The following is a 16,140-nucleotide window of genomic DNA, read 5'->3' as shown; positions in this document are numbered from 1 at the left end:
ATTTAACTGAGCTATTTGTTGCTCGTACAATGACAGGGGTTTGGTGTGAGTGTCGCTGTTGAGGCCCTTGAGCTCCGATACACTTTTAGCAGAGTGATTGGAAATCAACCTGAGGGCAGTACGGTGGTGTAGTGGAGAGCACCAACGCCTCAGAGGAAGAGGATCTGAGTCCTAATCGAATCTAGACTCAAGTATGCTTCTTCTATGTCTGCAGGGAGTTTTCTCCTGGATTTTCCAACTTGGTCCCAAAACCCAAAGACATGCATGTGAGTGTGTGCGTGTCTGTTTTAATCAGGAACAAACCACTTTAAAATCATAACAAGCTGCTTCCTGTCACCACTGATACATAAGGATGTATAGAGGGAACTGAATTATTAATGTCATTTCACAATGAGGCTGGGTTTTATAAATGACATTTGTTATGGCGCTTTACTTCATCAATATGGCAGTTTGAACATGTTTAACCAAACAAACTGGTGAAAGATGAGATTTGGTTTATGAGTTTTATTGCAAGCAGAAACTTGAATACAAGCACTGGTAGGATGGATACGATGCCCCTTCATAAACTGCTGTGCACACAAACTAATAACCATGATGTTGCTGATGCCTCCAATTAGGAAATTACTTCAATGAGGAAAATGTTTATGAACCTATTCGTCATTCCTGCAACAAAAAGGAGGTATTTCATCAACACTATTGTAATTCCTCAATCATTTTTTTTTTTCAAATTTACAGCAATTTATTTACAAAACATTTAATTTCGGTTGCATTATTCTGACTTATGCTGACCAACTTTAGTGATGATCAGAAGTCAGGACTCTCCTCTCTGGGTAAAGTGCCAATCTATTTCCCTGATTGTTCTGAAGGGTTCTCATCACGGTGCTCTCTGCTGCCCTCTGCTCTGCTTACGCAGGCGACCGGACTGGGCTCTGCTTCAGCAGCAAACTCCTCTCTCTTCTGGGCTGCAATCATCTGCAGCAGCATCTACTTATCACAGCGGGCCGCCCGGATTACCACACCACGTTTAATGGCAAGCTGCCATATGATGAATATCATAATCCACAACACAAGCAGCGCCACACATTCTGTGTCCCTTCACAGAGCAGCACCGTGCTGATTTCACTACAGAAACCCTCTCCCCTGTGGAAAAGGGGGGGAAAAAAAGAAAAGAAAACAGAGGCATAAAAGCCAAATAAGCTGGATGCAAATTACGCTTCAGACTCGCTGCCTTACAGCACCGGCTGACTGCAGCATTACACAGTAAAAAACACTGCTGGTGTGCGCTATAACTCTGTGAGCGACAATATCCACTGGAGTCAGTCATTAACAGCCAATACAATTTGCTTGGAGTGTACTTTATTTTTTTGGCTTTCGGTGAAATAAATACAATCATCAAGCTGTGACAGCGCGGGCGAGTAATTTGCAGTAAGCCTCACACGGGCTGGAGTAACATGGAGGTGTGGCACATATCACGTTTTCTCATTTCAGCCCACAGCTTCAATCAGGATGTTGAACTCCTGGCACAATGAAAGAGTTTTTTAAGCTATAGAGGGGGTGGACACACTCAAAGCAACGCCTGTAGAGTGAATAAATGCGATTCAATAGCCACACCATGAATCCTACCTTTATAAAGTGTGTGGTTTTTATCGAGTTAATGAAGGATTTTTTTTTTTTTTGTAATTCGGTTTCAGTAGCTAAGTTGATTTATGCCTGCTCATATCATATAGATACATATTAATGATCATAAATGCCTAATGAAGCCATAACACACAGTTTTAGTATCACTCTGCACCAGTGATAAAAAAGTACACTGATAATCAAATTTGTTCACATAAAGTGCAAACTGCCTTTTAAATTATTGATATAATGGGATTTTTGCAACCTCCTTTACACTCACACTTTGTTTTCACTTGTCAGGCTGGTTTTATTAAAACATTTCCTTTTAACTGCAGTATGAATCCTGTCATCTGAATTCAGCCAGGAGAGGAGAGAGTCTCCATCCACCTGAAACTAAACACTGGAATGGTCCGCTGAATGCACAAAGACAACCTGAGCATCCAGACTAATCTCACGATGTGACAGGTGTCAGGGCTGCTGTGTCCTCGCAGCAGATCTGCATCGGTGTGTGAAACTGATGATTCCCAACCACAGCTATGACTCCTGATGATTGCTTGGACTGCTTTTAGCCACCAGACAGGGTTGTTTTAGCTATGAGACTAATGTTGCCTAATATACTGAATATGTACCTATATGTGCCTCAGTGAGATTATACAAAGTTTATGTCGGATAGAGTGTCCCCCCCACCCCGGAAGCTTAGGTTTCCTCCAACAGTCTGAAAATGTGAAGTGTATTGGTGTCTCTAAAAACACCGTTCAGATGTCAATGTGATTGTGAATATGTGTGACTGTGAGACGTGTATTCTCTGCCTTTGTTCGTAGTGAGCTGGGATTGACTTCTGTGTCACATAAACCTAAGTTGGATAAAGTGGTTTAGGATATGGATTAACAGTTTCAGTATGAACGCGAACCAGATCATAAAAGAATTTCCTGCTTTGGTTGCAATTATGTGGTCGCACCATGAAGGACCAGGGGAGGTAAAAAGACTTCAAGTTTCTACTTGAGCGCAAAAACTAAGTTAACAGTACTGTCGTCAAAAAGCTATTCAGGGCAAAAGTAGCAGTGCTCTTCTCAACAACCACTCAAACCATTTTAACTCATTTAATTGCATTAAGCATTAAATCCATTCATTCTTTTTATATGTTCATATTTACTTCCAGAGCACACTTCTAAGACAAATTCTAAAAACTAAAAGTTAATTTTAGAAGTGTAGAATTAATAGTAATGAAAATGAAAAATTGTGTGAAAACTCAGTAGAAGCTTGGTGTTAAAATATGGCAAAAATATGGAGCAATTATAGTGACTTTCTTGTATTTTGTTTTGCTTTCACCAGCCTCAGAATTTGTGTATTTATATAACCTCCTGCGTCTCCGATCAGGTCTTTACGATCAAAACAAATATGTTCTCATTGGCTCAGTAAAATAAATGAACAAATAATTGTTTCCCACTTCAGGGAAAGAATTTACACCCCTCAGCCGCCAACACGTCTCCATTTTCTCTTTGTTCCTTCCACATTTTAATTCCTCACTCTCATCCCTCATGCCATCCTTTAACTCACCTTTCTGCTGCACTCAGTTTATGTCACTCTGGGTAAATGTTAAATAGCTGATATGAATAATGCAGAGGTAGAGACGTTTAAAACATTAAAGCATCTCCCATAACTTTGTTTTTAAGACTCTGGAAAGCACGACTGCATCAGTTATATTCACTGACATTGGCAGAAATTTTTTAAACTAATAGATGAGATTAAAAAAGTACTGTATATATAAAAGGATTTTTCACATCAGTGTGTGCTTCAATTTGATTTTTTTCCATCATGTAGAAGACAAACACCCACAATAGCTCTATTTGGAGTTCAAAAAGCTTGAAACAAGTTCAGCACAGAGTTTAACAAGCTCTTACAAATGACAGCTGGCTTATCTGATACTTTACACTTTGTAAAAACGGTGCCCCTATGGTACATTTTCCCCTCCCTGACTGTGACTCTGAATGGAGCCCCGAGGCGAAACCAATCACACATATTGATGCAAGAATATCCATATATTGTTGAAGTATTGATGAGAAAAGACTATGTTTGAATGCCTGCACACTGACATCTATGTGCATGTTCCATATTGATAAGAAACAGCCAGTGACAAGTGACAAAATGAAAAATGACATATTAAAAAAAAAAAAAAAAAAGAAAAAAGCATGGCAACTGGCGTTCAATGCATTTAATTCCACACTGTCCCGAAAGCTGCGGGGCAACTGCTGTCTGAATGCACCATCTTCTGAGGTGCTAAGACTTGTCTGGGCACTATATTAATAGGGAGAGGGCTCCTGCCTGATGGAATATTGATAAAATGTTTTTTGTTTGCTGCACATTGCTCCGAGAGTTGACGGCTCGCTGCACTAAATCATGAAGCCCACTTGGGCGTACTGCAGAGTCAATAACCAGTTCTTTTTCTATTCTGGGAATGCACTCAGTTTCTGGGAGGTCGTCCATCGAAGCAACACTGGCGCTGAAAGACTCTCAGAGCAGTTCCTCTTTATGGTGCATTGTGTGCTGTATTGTACAGGTTTTCTCTAATAGCCTGACCTAACATGACAAAGAACTTCTAAAATAGTTTGCTATATGCAATAAACGATAGCATGTGCACACCATCCTCATGGAGCACTGGACCTGAGTGCTCACTTTAGGCCTCCAGAGGCCACAAACATCAGAAGCACTGGCAGATGAAGTGAATAACATTGAGTACTTCTTTAACATGACATGTGCTTTAGGGGCACAGTAAACATGGAATTACATAATCACAGCGTTTTAACCTCTAACGGGACCAATGATTCAAAAGTTGATCAAGCACTACTCAAGCATGTGACCAGTGATGTTTAAACAAGGATAAAACGTCTCTGACAGAATCAGAATCCTGTGTGAGGAGCGTAGTCTGGCCTGTGAGGCGCTACACACTGATGCTGGCAGCACACAACTGCAGACTAGTCAGAGAACAAGCTGATCCATGTGCACTGCCAAAGTGTGTACAATGGGCACAGGCCCATCGAAACAACAATGATGTGGCCTCAATGAATCCTGCTTTCCTTGTGCATGTCTTCTGTTTACATGATGAAAGGTTTGATTCAAGAATCTGCCAGGGAAACTTGGGAGAAAGCTCCAATGGAGACTCTACTTTGACAGAACACCAACTCTTGCAAACAGCATGAGGCTCTCCAAGTGACACCTTCTATGTTTTAAGGAATCTACAGCTGATATCTTGGTATTTCCTCAGGTACTGTATAGTCCACTGTTCGCCAGGTTGTAGCTGTGCTCAGTTTTAATATCCTGCCTGACATAAACCCATGAACTTGGGTATGTCCAGATCTGCTTTCATTCCCTCACACTTGGGATTTATTCGTGGTTTCTCATATTCCTCAGCTTCCCTATACCACAAGACAGCTCATGTACGTATTGCTGCATTTGCTAAATGAAGTGATCTCAGCTCTGACATCCGCTGTCTACGTGTGCGTACCCTTTGAAAGGCAGATATCATAGCGAGCTGTAGATATTTCTCCCCCCCCCCAAAAAAAACCGAGTGATTTGACAGTTATTGTTAATGCTTGCGGTTCTCAGCGAGAGCTAGTGACATGAATCTTCGGTGTGAATGAAATGTTTTTCTCTGCATGGTGACAGGTGGGTAGAGCATGCAGGAGCACTGGCAGGCTGCACAGCAGCAGCGGCGGCAGCGGCAGCTCCAGCATCGAGGCTGAGAGCAGGAGACGGCCTGCCAGGGGAGGTGACGATGCCAGGAGCTGTTGTATCATCACAAAGCCTCTCTTTCCGTGATGAATTATACACGAGGTCTTTAAATCTTAACTCCAGTGCCACCAAACATTTTAGATGCTACCTGACTGAATTGTCGTGCATGTTTTAAAGGACATCCATGCATATACAAAACAATATTTTCTGTGGCGTTGTAATTTAGAGACCCCGCGGGATAATCTTTACATTATTTAAGACGGCGTACACATGGACAAATCTTTTTATAGAGGTGGATGCTCATTAAACACGGAGTGAGCACACAAGCTGTATGACAAGCTGCATACATGATCTGAATAGCTGTTTGGATCACATAATGCCGCAACACGCAACCACCGTGAAGCAACCATGATATTAAAGCGCATCTAGCGTCCATCGTGGCAACTCAAGAAGGATGAGATAACTCCCCGCCAAACAAAGTATCCCAGAGATCCCTGATCGATCTTTGCCCGTGCTCCACAATTGCCAGACTAGATGTAGAGACGGGACGTCAGAGGACAGAGCATGAGAAGGCTGCGGTGTGTTTATTTATAGAGTACAATGCGCCTAATTGGTAAATTGGTCTAATGATTGATTCCCTATCGAGTTTGGTGTCGTCTGCCTCGGCTCCACAGTGAGGGATGCCTTGAAATAGCAGGGATGACAGCGAGGAGAAAGAGGAGCCAATACTTCTCTCTGAGTGCATGATCCTCCGATTAACTGTCCAGAGGCTCCCGGAGACTTCAGCCCACTGTAAGCAATTAGACACATCAAGGTTAGGGCTCAGTCTGCTTGTCACCAGGCTGAATAAATTGTGGAGAGGGTTTTCTATTTCAACACCCACTGCACAGCATCTCCAAACCCAATTTTCAACACCTTCCTCTTTGATCATCAAATTAGCAATAGCCAATGAAATGTGATGATTTAGAATAGGATCATATATCATATATGCATATATCTATAATTAAAAAAAATAAGAGTTTGGCATTCCTTATTTGTCAAGGAGAACTGACCATCAAAGTACAAAATACCGTAGCTTTGTTCACACTGGTGTAAATAAGCATGCGCCTTCATCCTCTTTAGACGTTTTCAGCTTGAGTCGAGTTAAATCCCCTAAATGTGATAATTGTCTGTTGGTCAAAGCCATCTAGTTCTTCAACATAAGCATTGTTTCAACAAATGGGGTTATGCCTCTCCAAGGCAGGGAGCAGCCCATTACAAGATTTGATAGGCACAAATAAATCAAGACCTTATGCATAACAGTGTTCTACCCCATGCGGAGGACTCAGCTCTGGGGCCTATCTGCTGCCTGGCTTTGGGTTTGAAATTCAATTACCCGCTGCCCTGGGTAGCTGCTTGCTGGAAGCAAATCATGGATCTGAGGTAAGGTTTAATGGATTTGAAATATAATTTAGCTCTGGCTTGGCTCCTTAGAGACAGGTCACCATTACCTATAACCACATTAGAGGTAATCAAAGATTCTCCTGAATTCGTTACCTTGGCTTCCAGCGCGCACCTTGAGCGTTCTACTTTTTCTTCCCTCTCTGATGCATTTAAAGGGCAAAATATGTTTAGGCACAAATCATGTCTTTGTAGATTTATTGTGAGAGGCCACGGCACCAACCTTTTCTCTGTGGCAGTCTGCGGCGAGACGTCTGACACTGTATCAAGGACAACATTCATTAGTGAATATATCTAATCCATTTCAAATAGTTTCATGTAGCTGAGTCAAGCTAAACTTTAATCCTTACATCTACCAGCCTCACGATCCACTGGCTCAGGCCAAAGTGACACAATGATATGCCTGCTGAAAATACCTGCTGATCTTTTACGCTAATTGCAGATTGTAGCTTATTCCTTTGCCTTCCTTCAAAAGAAGCCACTTTTTTTTCTCAACAGGCCGAGCCTCCCTGTCCTCAGACACCTGTTATTAATTCTCTCCTGTTTAATCAGAGACCTGGGAGGTAGCAGCCGCTCCTCAGGCTGCGAGGATGACAAATGAATTGCCAGGTTAGAAAAATGGACTCGAATTCATCCTCTCCTGGAATTTGTGTTCACATCCATGCATTGTTCTTCCTCAAGGATAATGGATGGCATGCAGTGGTGGTTGTGGAGGTGTACGAGGGGGGGTGAGTGGGATTTTTGAAGGTGCAGCCCAGAATTCCAATAAATAGTTAATGTTGCAAAAAGTCACCCATTACAGCTCTCTGGCACTTTGCTGGTTTGGAAATAGCATGCTGCAGCTAGTATGGCGAGAAACAATGAGAGAAACTTGTGGACAAAGTATGAACTCTTCTTTTTGGTTGTTTGAAGCTTTTATTTGCATATAAATAAGAATCATTCTATTAAGATATTAAATCCTTTAGCTTCGCTGCTTCGCCTCCAACGGGAGAGACACCTGGAAATGTCACCGCTGCTGTCTCTCATACTAATACATTCCCTCCTTCATGAAGCAAAAGGAGATTTTACAGAAGGAGGTCAGACGCCCCGTGCTGTAATATGTTCAGGTAAGAATGGTTTTTGTTTCATACTGACTTCTTTTAAAGGCAACTTTGATATATAGTCATGTTCAACAATCAAACATTTGATTCTCTACAAAGGAGCAACCTTTGTCAAACAAATGACACGGAAGTGACATTTCCATTCCCCAGTAGGGTTCGATTTACTGGCAGGACAGAAGGGATGCACACCCATCTGGTCTCAGGGTGGGATAAACTCCAGCTCCCCTGTACATTGCATAAAGTTAGAACATGATCGCATAAATGTCAAAGTAAAACAGCTCACATTCACGTGGCACACAGTTCACAAGAAGCGCTCATTTTAGGATGAAACTATAAATCTATTGGCAAAAAGGATATTTGATTATTGACAGATACTAGTCAGGGTCTGCAACTGGCACATGTAGGATTTATTGTGCTTTTGCATTTTTTTAATTTCATGCTGTCTGTTTTTTTGTGTGGGGTTCTTTCTGTCTTATTTGAGATTAGAGCTGATATAACTGATGTACAATTAATGATGAACTGTTGCTATAGTCTAAAATCAGTTTGCCCAACCCTGTTTATCCTGAAATGCAAGTCTGCGCCACAAGATGGTGCATTGAGTCACTTAAAGAGGTAGAAGTGAGAACAACTGAGTTGAAAATATGTATGTTCATAATATTAAAGAAGTGGATCCAATCTGGATCCGCTGCACCTACTAACCAAGAAGAGGAGACAAAGAGCCAAATCTCTGGAAACCAGAATTATTTTTATCTCCTCCTACTAAATGACTTATTTATCTGATATGCCTCCTGACACGCTACCCTCTGCTTTCCTCACAAATTGCAGTCTGTTTGCCACTACTGTAATTAAGCCATCAGAGGAGAGCGTTCTGCAAGTCTTGAGGAAGCCCAGTTTCCCATCACAGCTTTTAAAGGTGGCTATTATAACTGTTCAATCTAAATCTGTCCAATTAAAGAGTGTCAGTCTGTGTTGGACGCAAACAACCACAATAAATACACTGAAGATGTATCCACAGGTCAGACCCACGAAGTTTATTTATATTAAATATATGGACATGAACATGAGCACTTGTGGGAGATATTTACTACATTACAAAATGGACGTTTCTGGAAACTTTTCATGACTGTATGTCATTTGGTTGATAATTCTTGCAGACTTTTTTTTTATTATAACTTACTGGGAATAGCTTCCTGCACTGTAATGTGTAATAATATATTTAACATAGACACCCACAACCATTCTCCTGACAAGCTTTTAAGATCTTTGCATGATGACAGCAAACAATTCAACAGTCAAAATGTCAGCGTCTTAATCTTTTACAACCAATCTACAATGTGTGATGTTAATTTGAATTTGAAGGTGAAAGTATTCAATTTTTATTTCATGTAAATCAGGTAAGCGATTAAGAATGTTCTCAGCCTTATTGTCAAGCTTTGAGAGAAAGGCAAGATAGATGATAGATAGATAGATAGATAGATAGATAGATAGATAGATACATACATAGATAGATAGATAGATAGATAGATAGATAGATAGATAGATACTACTTATAGTAGCAGGCTCAAGAAAAGTTCCATTTTTTTTTCTGGAGAACAGAAGTATTTACTCAGTGTTGCATCATCAAAAAAAGAAGTAACTCACTTAATCTGTGAATGGCTGCTGTTTTAAGTGACTGGAACAGAAAAGCATGTTTTTCCCTTGTCAGCTGGCATTCGATACAGAACAAAGAGGAGTTGACCTTGCCCTGCCGGGCAACGCGATGGGCCAAGTCCAGCCTTCGAAGTACTCCCCACTGCATCCTTATAGCTTCAGACAAGCTTTGAAAAAATGACGTTAGTTACAGTTTACGGCTCAAAAATGCTTTCTGAGTTTTGCTGCCATGTGCGAAACGGTACTTAAAACTCATCCTCTGTGATGAAACGAGGAACTCCTCAGTTCGCTCTCTGCTTTAGGTTAATAAACTCATCTACATCACGGTACTTTCACAGTGTTTTCCTTTTATGATACAACAGACGATTAATTTTAAACTGCCATATGTGCAGTGAGGCACAATAAAGACTGTAGAATTTATTAAAAGAACTTGTGTTAGTGGCATTACCGTGGATATACATTCGCCTCATGGGAAACAAAGCATTAATACAGGAACATATTTGTCATTCTTTTACTGGCCCACGCAGAGACTTTGTTTTCATGGGCTGAATTCATCACACAGCTTTTAAAGAAACATTTACTCACAACAGCCCTGTTAAAATCTGATTTCAATGGCTGTCTTTCACGACATTGTTTCTTTCTTTCAAACACTGCAAAATTTTCCTCTCCAAACCTCAAAGTTCAAACCAAGACCGAACATCCGCAGTTGTAAAATATTGCAACAGATTGAATGCCAGCATGAAACCGAAGCACACGACTCGCCACCTGTGCTTCCAAACATACTGATGATTTAAGTGCAAGTACCTGTGGTGATGAAATACTGAGTGGAAAGCAGTTTTAAAATGGAAACACAACATTTTGGAAGTCATAAAAAGAACCAAATCAAACCCAGTGAAACTCATTTAAACAATCTCTTACTGACCAAGATGAAATAATCAGCATCCGCAGCTTGTGGTTTTCATTGGCTGCTGTTTTTTATTAACAGGTCGGCGCCACGAGTAGTCATGAATAAGGCAATGACCATTCAAATGGATGGAAGCAAGGACCGTGTCGACATGAATCCTGCTGTTCTAACATCAAAAGAGTCATCTGGAGACACACTCGATTCTTTTTCATCTGCCAGCTAATCTAATCATGAAATACATTCGCTGCATTGTATTGATTTCAGGTAGTTACAATCTCCAAAGCGTTTATATCATCTAACTTAATTTTCTTTTCTAATTATTACTTTAAAAAGAAATCTCAACTCAAGATAGAATCACTAATGTCAATCCTGTAAAGGGCGGGAGGCACAGTGGAGTGGCGGTCAGCACTTGCCTCACTGTGAAGAAATCATGGGTCGATTCTCACGTGTCTTGAAGCGTCTTGATTATCACGAAGCATTAATAAGTGTGCCTGAGTCATGTTTTCCAAAACCAGTGACTAATACTTATATATTAATATTTCACATTAAGAGAATAAATTGTACTCAAAGAATAAATGTACATTTTCTAAATTTAATGTAATCTATAATATTCATCCAATTTACTTTTCAATTCCATGAAGTCCTTTTCATATTTAAAAAAAGCTCAATATCATGTAGAAAGGTGCGTCTTAACGATTGAAAGTGATATTTAAGCTTCACAAAATATAATATTACGATCCATACCAAATGTTGTTTTCTGTGCTTCATTTTTTGCCATCCTTCCTGCCATCTGATTACTTTGACCTGCAATATCTGCACTGTGCCTTTGAACAGACTGAAAACTCCCACGATGCATCATTCGCAGCAGATTTGAAATGTTCGCCCCTATTTTTCACAATATGAAAAATTGATTAAATTAGATTAGATTATTCAGTGTTTGTGACAATAAAGCCCAGTTCATACTCCAAAATGAAGAACAGAGTTCGCTTCCTGGCGTCAGCCAGCAGCAGAAAAAACCTCGTTTCACTCTAGACATCTCATCCTCCGAGAAGAAGCTGGAGGCCACGCCCCCTCACCGCAGAAACACTTCTCCCACTATATATCCAGAGCGTGAGACAATGGCAGGGAATGTAGTGATGAAGTTGATGAAAGAGGAGGAGGAGGTAGAAAAACATGAGGAGGACAGTTTGGTATTGAGAAAAACAAAAAGTGACGGAGGCGGCATCCATTCTGATTTACGAGTTGGCGGAATGCAAAACTAGAAAAATCTGACCAATCACACAAGACTTCGTGGACCCCACAGCAGAAGACAGTTCACCCCCGATGGGGGTGGCGGGTGAGCGGAGTTTTTCTGCTCACGTCATTTGTTTGAGTGGCCAAACTTTTTTCAGCATCACCTTTAGAATAAGCAGGCCTCAACCCGCATGTGTGGAATCTTCATGTTCTCCCTGTGCCTCAGAACTTACTGTAATAGTGGACCGCTGACAGTTCAAGGAAAATATTAGGAATCATAGTTTATTTCTCCTGATTACCTTTTCCTGTTTTCTTGTCACAGTTGTACAAACGTTTTGTAGCTGTTAGTTGATCTGTGATTTTCTACTGGTTGCTACCAAGGCCAAAACAAAAAAAAAAAAAGAAAAAAGAAAGGATCTCTAAAAGGCTCTGATGGTGAAAAAAGGGTTGATAAGCTACATTTTAACACCCCGGCAAATGAAGTGTTGCGTTTTTCAGGTGGCAAGCAGTGTTTTGAAGAATCAAAAAGCGACAAGCCTTTTCTCTCCTGCTTTTTCAGGTACAGCGGCCCTTTAGAATTGGATGTCACTCTCTCCCTCCCTCTCCCTCTTTCTCTCTCTCTCTAGCTATCAACCTTTGAAGTGACACGGTGACCGTAAAGAGTCAGTCTTGAGGTGTAAGAATGAACAGAAACTCTCAGATACGGCGGGTCTTAAAGGTCACTGCTATTCTTCAATGTCTTTCTGGACTTCTAATGTGGCACTCTGCTCCAAGCATGAATCAAAGCCCACGGCTCTCATTCTAGAAAACTAATACAATTATCAGTGTAACCAAAGCTGACGGGAAAAAAGGCCTAATTAATTCTAAAGAAAAAAAAAATTCTGTTAATGAGCTCAAGTGTTGAGTTACTTTTAAGTATGTGCCTGAAACACGCTAACGCTCTTTAACAAAAAAAGAGCTTGACTTTTCGCTTTAATGAGACTAAAGCTCTGGAAATCTCATTTAGGAAGCTATATTGAAGAACACACACATTCGATGGAAGGAGAATGTTTGGAACAAAGAAGAAAATGGGCAAAAAGATAGAGAAAAGGTTTTCCCTGCGACTTCAAAGGCCGCACAGCCATCCATATGCTGAAGCGGTGGCCCACGGTCAGGTGGTAATCAGGCTGCTTTGTGCAGCGTCGACCCGGGTTTGCAGATAATCACGAAGTGCCAGCAGGCTTGTGAGTAAGGCCGGTGTGGTTGTCTTTCCTTCAGCTATTTGATCACTGTAGGAGGACGGTGCGGAGGCAGAGCGGGAGAAATAATCAATGCTGCAAGGCTATAAACAAATAATCACAGGGATGGAGAAACGCTGGGATTTCTCCGATTTGACTGAGGGTCTGCCAGTGGCTTGGAAAAATAATGGAAAATGAGTCACTGTCACATCGCAGCTTCATTTGTTGTATAGCGAGCAGAAAATTCACTCATTCAATGACCTTCCAGTTTTCATATTGGTATTTGCAGCCATACAGAAAAGGCCAGAAGATAAAGGTGTGTGTGTGAATAAGGAGTAGTGGCTAAAAGTCTGAAAGAATCAAATACTCCTATGTTGGCGAGAGCAAGTGATGCCTTGTTACATGAACACATATGAAAAAGACTTTCCATACAAAGAAAAAATGTTGGAGACGTTCTGAACGTGCAACTGAGAGCGATGTGCTGCGGACTCACTGGCCATTCATGTGAAAAAGGCTATTCATGGTAAGTCAACTGTGCAAAATGTAAAGATGACGCCATGTATACTGCAATAAGTGAATTAGAAACGAGACGTTTAACCAACCGAGTGAGCTTCTTGCCTACAGGGGAAATTAAAGAAGTATCCATTTTCACAAAAAAATAAATGAACAGCGAATGTTGGTGATAAACTTTTTACACCAAACTTAGATTTTATTTCTCTTCCTGAAGCTAGTTTCTGTGCATGACTTTAAGATTGTAACACAGTGGTGCTTTTGTCTCATAGAAGATGTAGCAAAACACATTTTTTGGTGGATGTCAACATGCGTTCATATTTAAGAGAAAAGTCATTAAACACAGCAGAAACATGTAAATGAAATGATAAAACTATCATTCGTGGATGGCAAACTATTATTTTTCTCCAAAACCATCAATCATCATCTTTCCATTCAGTAGTTTTATGTTTTGTGGTGATCTCTCTTGTTTCCACTTTAAATTCAGATTGCCTTTCTAAGACGGAGGACTTGCGGAAAATGAGACAATCCTGTAATCGAGTGCAATGTCAGAGGGAACATCCTACTGCTGCTGCTGCTGCACGTTCAGAGACATTAAACCAGCGAAACACTGGGTGCCTTTTATTGCTAAGCCACCACTCGCAAACCAAAGTCACGGGGTTGGTTATCATGCTCAGTGCTGACTGCACTGACAACTTGCAGAAGTGTACATATATGAAACAAGACAGTGGTTATTTTCTGCACAATTTCTCATCAGTGAGTCTTTTGCTGCATCAAATCCAATGTAGCACTTAAGCATTGGACATGACAACTCCCACTGTCCAATATTGAACAATATTTGCTACTATTCTTTCAAATGTCACTCTAAAATTGCAGACCCATTCATATATGCATGTATTTTGGGATGAAAACAGTCTCTGTGTGTGGTTTTGCTCGCTGTCCTTGTGTCCACATGGATTTTCTTCTTCCTCCCATAACCCTAAGACATGCCTGATAAATGGTGACTTTAAAAGAGCATGTAGATGTGAATGTGTGTGTTTGTGCATGGGTTACTGTGTGTCTCTGAGACGGTTTGGCGACCTGTCCGGGGTGTTGCTGGCCTTTCGCCAAATGTCAGCCTGTGCAGGCCCTGGCTCTATGTGACCTTTACCTGGAGGAAGAGGATGCAAAAGACAGACGGATGGATATATTTGTACATATTGGATTATCTGCACTATCTAATCCAGTCAGTGTTTCGGTTTGTCAACCTGAGCATCCTTTGAATCTTGCTTTTTCAAGTTCCATCCAACCTCTGATGCAGACAAAGCTTGCTGTTACAAAAAAAAAAAAAGATCCTGTAGCATATTAAAATTTAATGCTATATCTCATTGTCTGTTCTCATCAAATCCTTCCTGCAAACTGCATATAAATCAATCCAAAAGATTAGTTTTCATCACAAACCTTATGAAGACACCAGTCTGTCACCAGGTATTGATTCCTGCACACGAGCAGCTCCATTCAATTTCATACCAGCAAGCTTGTAGTCTGACCCAGGCATGCACCAGCATGTGCGTGTGTGTGTGTGTGGTTGTATGCGTGTGTGTGTGTGTAGCGCTGCACACACAAACTTGGTGCATCAATGAGGTGGGGTGGGTAAGAGCAGGATTATACTCAGGTCTTTGTGCATGGCTCCGAGCCGTGAGAGACTGACCCTGATAAATCACAGACTGTGAGGCAGCGTGGCCGTATTTCGCAGAGACAAGCTCGTGGTATGGGGTTCAATTTATGTGGGAAGACTGCTCTAGTTGCGAGTGTGAGATGGGAGCCAAGCAGGCGGACGGCGCTATACCCGCCTGTCTCAGCAGAGCGGCAAACAAACAAGCCAGCCAGACAGCCTTTCGTGTGACAGAGTGATCTCGACAATGCACTGGCAGCTGATGTGTCATGTCGCTGCCCCGCAAAAATCAAAGACAGCGCTATGAATGCAATAAACAAGCTGTGGGTGGAGGGGTGTGGAGAAATGGGCTGAAAGGGAATTCAGAAGAAAGCTAGTGTGACTGGACAGAGATAGGAGCAGGGCCCATCCCCGCAGAGTTTACGATAATGATCTGATTTTAAGGAAATCACAGCACACACACACATACACACACACACAAAAACAAAACAAAACACAGGGACTGTGTTCGAGCATGAATCCACTCTCTCCTCACAGCATCACACTTGAAGGTGCGACATGATGGAGGACTCATTTTTATACAGCTGTATGCCATGGATTGCTTCTTTTGATGTTATTTTTGAAAGAAACGTGCTTCTTCATTCTGGGACGGCGCCTTTGGTGCAGAACAGATTATCATAGTACAAAATCAGACACTTGCAGCTATGTGTGCTATCTTCTTAACATTTAAATGTCAGTTTAGTTCATTTTTTACAAGCAGAGTGAGCAAATCATTTAATCATCTCTATCGGGAAGAATTGACGGCCTCAATCTCGTGTTGACATGTTTGCTATTGAAAGTAGAAATCACTTTGAACAGCACAGAGCCGATGAATGGTTCAGGGGTTTGTGCGCTGACGGTGATGGTTGTGGGACTTCAGAATTTAGCGGCGGGCCCTCTGGAGGTGTCATGTGTCTAAATTAATGAAACATCTGTGATGGGCGGAGCGCACTGCCAACACCCCAGCCACATGCTCGCTCTCTCCCAGCCCACCTCCCCAATCACAGCCGTACTTCGGAGGGCAGATAGAGACATGCTAACCAATGG

The 16,140-nt window shown here is 41.4% G+C and overlaps 1 protein-coding gene and 1 long non-coding RNA gene across 2 annotated transcripts in view; one reads left to right on the top strand and one right to left on the bottom strand.

Moving 5' to 3' along the window:
- The window catches only part of chst8 (carbohydrate (N-acetylgalactosamine 4-0) sulfotransferase 8), a 150,999-nt gene that overhangs the window by 68,981 nt on the left and 65,878 nt on the right, over positions 1-16,140 (bottom strand). The window lies entirely within an intron of this gene.
- LOC115387141 (uncharacterized) lies at positions 129-14,436 on the top strand. Its single transcript, XR_003931343.1, has 3 exons — positions 129-274; positions 8,265-8,269; positions 14,423-14,436. It is a non-coding gene; the product is annotated as an uncharacterized LOC115387141 (long non-coding RNA).

The sequence above is a fragment of the Salarias fasciatus genome, chromosome 1, assembly GCF_902148845.1.
Source record: "Salarias fasciatus chromosome 1, fSalaFa1.1, whole genome shotgun sequence".
NCBI lineage: Eukaryota > Metazoa > Chordata > Actinopteri > Blenniiformes > Blenniidae > Salarias > Salarias fasciatus.
Note: the sequence above shows the minus strand (reverse complement) of the source record. Positions and strands in the feature narration are given on the sequence as shown.